A 6,421-nucleotide genomic window follows, 5' to 3' on the forward strand; every position below is an offset into this window, starting at 1 on the left:
GAGGTAGAAATTCATCTCTGAAGTGCTCTCCCCGGGCCCTGGCCCTAAAGACCCCCTGCTTTCCTGGTGGCACCATGAGGGCAGGCACACACGCTCTTCCTTTTCATCTCTGTTGCCTCCTCTGGCTGGTATTTACCGTTACTCCCATGCTGAAGGTGGGTCTGTAATGCCAAGGATCCTAACATTAGTGCTGAGGGGTCTTGGAAAGGTTTCAGGAAGCCCCCGATATATCAAAGGGGAACACTTCACCACGAAAGGAGGGTTAGTTTTCCAGCATCCATCCAAACACCACACATCACCACCTGCACTGCTAAAGCTGATGAGGAAGAAAAACTGGTCACTGCTTCAGCCGGGCTCCCTTCCAGAGTCACCGTGTGGATTGCCTTCTGGTCAACATCTTGGTCTCATTTAAACATGGAATTAGCCAGGTGAAATTTCGCTGATTTTATTATCATCACACCATTTTATTATAAATTATTATATTATTAATTTTTCATCATTAGTCAAGTATTTATTGAACCTATTACTGAAAGATTCCTCCCAATTTTTTTTTTTTTTCACATAGAGTCTCACTCTGTCACCCAGGCTGGATTACAGTGGCACAATCTTGGCTCACTGCAACTGCCACCTCCCATCTCCCAAAAATTTTCATAAGATCTTTTTGAACATTGCTTTGCACATTTGCTCATGCAACTAAGTATTTGTTCACACAAATTTTCCAGGCGCTTTCCTCTTTGATTGATCAATCACCTCACCACCTTGGGCTCTCATCTCTTCTGTTGGTCACACACTATATTACACACACAGACTTTGAAAACAAACATTTTTTAAACAGTGTTTTCTCCAGAAAAACGTCCCTCTCACCCTGGTTGATTTTCCTGCTTTGAAATGTCATGGCTTTGCCCCAGGCCTTCTGTAAGGCAGGACACACTCTGTCCTCCCTGGGCAAGCAATATTGAATAAGTGACGTTCTGCTGTCGGTGGCAGGAGCCAGACAGACAGTGACAGGGGGCATTAATTCCAGCCCTCCGGGACACCACTCACGCCTCATCTCAGCCTCTGCACTGCCTCCCCAGACAGGGAATGCAGAGGCCCAGGTCTCCAGCTGCAACCTCAGTCCTGTGCAGCTGAACTCAGACAGGAGCTGCTGGTGGTTTTCTAACATTTTAAGAAGCCATGGAATCTGTTCTTAAACCAAATCCAATGTGAAGCCACGGACAAGTAGGTAGAAAATAGGGCCGGGCACGGTGGCTCACGCCTGTAATCCCAGCAATTTGGGAGGCCGAGGCTGGCGGATCACAAGGTCAGGAGATCGAGACCATCCTGGCTAACACGGCAAAACCCCGTCTCTACTAAAAAATGCAAAAAAATTAGCCGGGCGTGGTGGCGGCCACCTGTAATCCCAGCTACCGAGGAGGCTGAGGCAGGAGAATGACGTGAACCCGGGAGGCGGAGCTTGCAGTGAGCCAAGATTGCACCACTGCACTCCAGCCTGTGCCACAGAGCAAGACTCAGTCTCAAAAACAAACAAACGAACAAACAAACAAAAACACAGAAAATAGGCCACTCAGGATAGAAATTGCACCCATTCCCCCTCCCTGAAGCATCTCCTGAGAGCCCTAGGGCCCCAGAAATATGAGTGCAAGCCCTTTCCTTCCAACACAAGAATTCCACTCTCCTGCCTTCTAGGCCAATGAATGTGGTTGAAGGATATCCTACAGAATAAGGCAAAAGCAAGTGAACAAGCAAAACCTCCATGGGAAGGACATACAGCTGTGGACCCCAAAATAAACATGGACTCTGGTTATGTTTTCCTTCTGTTCTCGAGGATAATTACCATGTCTTTTCACAAAAAAAAATTGGCTTGTTCACACAGAACCACACTTGAGCTGCCTATTATACACATGTGATTTATATTTACTTTCATACACTAAACTGCTTGACAGGGCAACGTCTATTCCACACTAATAATAACACATAAGACAAAATTACAGAGTGCCTCTATGGGCAAGGGTATGACTGGGACTAAGTACTCTATGGGAATGCAGAAAGAGAAAGCATGTCATTGTCACCAAGCTATTTAGATTCCTCCAATAGTTATTTTAGTCTTTGCCCGAATTATACATTTTTTACTTCATTTGCTTGCATCTAAGACCAGAGAGTCCTCACGTTTCCTTTTTACAATTTAAACTGTTGTTTTGAAATAATGCTAGATTCACAAGCAGTTGTAAGAAATAGTACAGAGAGGTTCCATGTAACATTGACTCAGTTTTCCCCAACGGTAACATCAGGCAAAAGTAGAATACAGTATCACGATCACGACATTGACGTTAATCCAGTCAGGGTATAATTTTTACTCTGTTTTTGAGAGAGAGGGTCTTGCTGTCACCCAGGCTGGAGTGTAGTGATGTGGTCACGGCTCACTGCAGCCTCAACCTCCCAGGCCCAGGCAATCCTCCCACCTCAGCCTACCAAGTGGCTTGGACCACAAGTGTGTGCCACCATGCGTGGCTAATGTTTTGTATTTTTTTTTAATGTAAATAGGATTTTACCACATTACCCAGGCTGATCTCAAACTCCTGGACTCAAGCGACCCTCCTGCCCCAGCCTCCCAAAGTGCTAGGATTACAGGCATGAGCCACTGCTCTCGGCCCCAGTCAGGATATAGAACCACAAGGATCTTTCATATCCTTCATAACCACAGCTCCTCCCCTCTCCCCGGCTTTTCTCCTCTCCCACCCCACTCCCCCCATGGTCCTTGACCCCTGGCAACCACGAATGCGTTCTCCATTTCTTTAATTTTGTCAGTTCAAGAATGTTATATAAGTGGAATCCTACATGTAAACTTTGAGGATTGGCATTCCCCACAGCATATTTCCCTGGAGATTCATCCAAGTTTGTCCATGTATCAACAATTTGTTCCTTTTCATTGCTGAGGACGATTCCACAGTCCAGATTAATAATATACTGATGAGCGTTTGAGTTGTGTCTAGTTTGGGTTTATTATGAATAAATCTATTATGAACATTCATGTACAGTTTTTTGTGCAAATACTTTTTCATTTCTCTGGGATTGACGCTCAAGAGTGAAATTTCTGGGTCATATGGCAGTCTCATGTTTAGTTTTATAAGAAACTGCCAAAATATTTTCTAGAGGGGCTATACTATTTCACAATGCCACAAGTAATGTATCCAGTTTCTCTGCATCCTCATCAGCTTTTTGTGTTGTCACTGTTTTTATTTATTTATTTAGAGACAGAGTCTCACTATGTTGCCCAGGCTGAACTTGAACTCTTGGGCTCACACAGTCTTATAGCTATGCACCACCACACCTGACCACTGTTGTCACTACTTTTTATTTTAGCAATTCTGAAAGGCATGTAGTAACATCTCATTGTGGTTTTAATTTACATTACCTCAGTGGTTAATTACGCCAAAACTTTTTGTGTGCTTTTTTGCTGTAGGTATATCTTATTTTGTGAAATGTATATATGTCTTTGGCCCATTTTCTAAGTAGACTGAGGTTTCTTTTTCACTATCGAGTTTTGAGAGATCTTTATATATTCCAGGTACTAGTCTTTTGTCATATGTGTTATTTGAAAATATTTCTCTCAATCTGTAGCCTGCCTTTTCGTTCTCCTCACATGGACTTTCTCACAGTAAAGTTTACTTTTTATCTATTTTTTCCTTCATGGGATCATGCTTCTGACGTCAAGTATAAGAATTTGTTGCCTAGGCCTACATCTCAAAGATTTCTTCCTTTGTTATCCTCCAAAAGTTTTACCATTTTACATTTTAAATTTACAAATACGATGCATTTTGAGTTAAATTTGATAAGGTGAGAGGTTTGGGTTGAGGTTTATTTTTTTGCCTATACATGTCCACTTACTTCAGTACCATTTGTTGAAAGGGCTTTCTTTTGCGTCTTTGTCAAAAAGCAGTTGGAGATATTTACATAGGTTTATTTATGGGTTCTTTCCTATTTATATAGGTTAATTTATGGATTCTCAATTCTGTTTCAATTATGTATATACCTATCCCTGAACAATACCATACTATCTTGAGTACTGTGGCTATATCGTAAAACCTACTATGAGATAAAGTAATTCCTCAGACTTTATTCTTTTTTTTTCAAGTTTTTTTTTTTTTTTTTTTTTGAGACGGAGCCTCGCCTTGTCACCCAGGCTGGAGTGCAGTGGTGCGATCTCAGCTCACTGCAAGCTCTGCCTCCCAGGTTCATACTATTCTCCTGCCTCAGCCTCCCGAGTAGCTGGGACTACAGGCGCCTGCCACCACGCCTGGCTAATTTTTTGTATTTTTAGTAGACATGGGGTTTCACCGTGTTAGCCAGGATGGTCTCGATCTCCTGACCTCGTGATCCGCCCGCCTCAGCCTCCCAAAGTGCTGGGATTACAGGCGTGAGCCACCACACCCAGCCCCAAGATTTTTTTAAATTCTAGAATTTGTGTCTTTTCATATAAACTCTAGAGTAGTCTTGTCTCTGTCTACAAAAACTGTTGCTGGGATTTTGATCAAAATTGCGTTACATCTGTCAATCAATTTGGGAAGAATTGACCCAATGTTAAGTCTTTTAATCCATAAACATAGTATGCCTCTCCATTTATCTAGATCTTCTTTAATTTCTTTAATAAGCATTTTGTTATTTTCAGTACAGAAATCCTTCACATAAGTATTTCATTTTGTTTGGAGTGACATGTGTTCTAATTTTGGTTTTTGGATGTTCATTTTTATAAATAGAAATGCAATTAATTTTTGTATGTCAATCTTGTATCCTGCAGGGTTGCTGGATTCCCTTATTAATTCTAGGAGTTTTTTTAGATTACTTGAGGTTCTCTATGTAGATAATCATGTCATCTGAAAATAGCGGCAGTTTAATTTCTTCCTTTGCAAACTTTACAGTATCCATTTATTTATCTTGCACTCTTGCAATAGCTAGAGTTTCTAGCACCATGTTGAATAAGGGTGGTGTGAGTAGACATCCTTGCCTTGTTTCTAATCTTGGACATGAAGCAATATTTCACCATTAAGCATGATGTTACCTGTAGGCTTTCAATAGCTACTCTTTATCAAGCTAAAGAAGATATCCTTTATTCCTAGTTTGCTGAGAGTTTTTATCACGAGTAGATGTTGGATTTTGTCGAATGCTTTTTCTGTGTCCATTGATATAACTGTGTGATTTTTTCTTTCTTTGCAGTGGATTATATGGATTGATTTTTTAACATTGACCTAACTTTGCATACTTGAAATAAATTTTGTCATGGTGTTTAAGTCTTTTAATATATTTCTAGATTTGATTTGCTAATATTTTGCTGGGGATTTTTGTATCCAAGTTTATAAGCCATATTGGTCTTTTTTTTTTTGTATCAGTGTAATACTAGCCTCATAAGATGAAGTGATAAGCATTCCTCCCCTTTTGTTTCCAGGAAGAAATTGTGTAAAATTGTTAAATTTTCACCAGGTGCAGTGGCTCACGCCTGTAATCCCAGCACTTTGGGAGGCCGAGGTGGGCAGATCACAAGATCAGGAGATGGAGACCATCCTGGCTAACACGGTGAAACCCAGTCTCTACTAAAAATACAAAATAATTAGCCGGGCATGGTGGCGGGCGCCTGTAGTCCCAGCTACTCGGGAGGCTGAGGCAGGAGAATGGTGTGAACCCGGGAGGCGGAGCTTCCAGTGAGCCGAGATCACGCCACTGCACTCCAGCCTGGGCGACAGAGCAAGACTCCGTCTCAAAAAAAAAAAAATTTTTTATTTAAATGTTCAATGGAATTCACCATGGAAACCTTCTGGGCCTAGAAATTTCCTCTTTGGGAGCTTTTAAATTATAGTTGAATATCTTTATTAGTTATAGGACCTAATAAGTAGTATTTTCATTAAATATTTTTGCACACTTCCTCATACATTTGAGCACTCAATAAATATTTAATCAACTGGTTTTCTCAGTGGATTTTGCAAAGACTCTTTCTAAATTAAATGTGACATCACAATAATCAATCATATAAACTAATTCTTAGTAAAATAAAATGCTCTCATCTACTGTGCAAAGTTCTTGTTCTGTTTTTTGTAGTTTCTAATAGCTTTGATATTTTAGGCAAGTCAGAACTTGCCTAAACAAACATTTCATTAACAAACCTTTTTTATGTGTGATGTACTCTGCTATTTTCTACTGTATTCTATATTATTTAAAAAAATACTGGCTGCAACTCATTAAATTGATTTCAGGACCCACTAATGGGCTACAACCTGCAATTTGAAAAACAGTGTTTTAAGTATTGTCTCATGTCCCTTCTACTTCAGATATTTACTACCAAACGTGTCTACTGCTTTTTTCTCTTGACTACAACACAAAGCGTATTAGACACCTACAGCACTGTTATTTTACAATTTATTTTCAAATC

The sequence above is a fragment of the Hylobates moloch genome, unplaced genomic scaffold (assembly GCF_009828535.3).
Source record: "Hylobates moloch isolate HMO894 unplaced genomic scaffold, HMol_V3 SCAFFOLD_8, whole genome shotgun sequence".
NCBI classification, from domain to species: Eukaryota; Metazoa; Chordata; class Mammalia; order Primates; family Hylobatidae; genus Hylobates; species Hylobates moloch.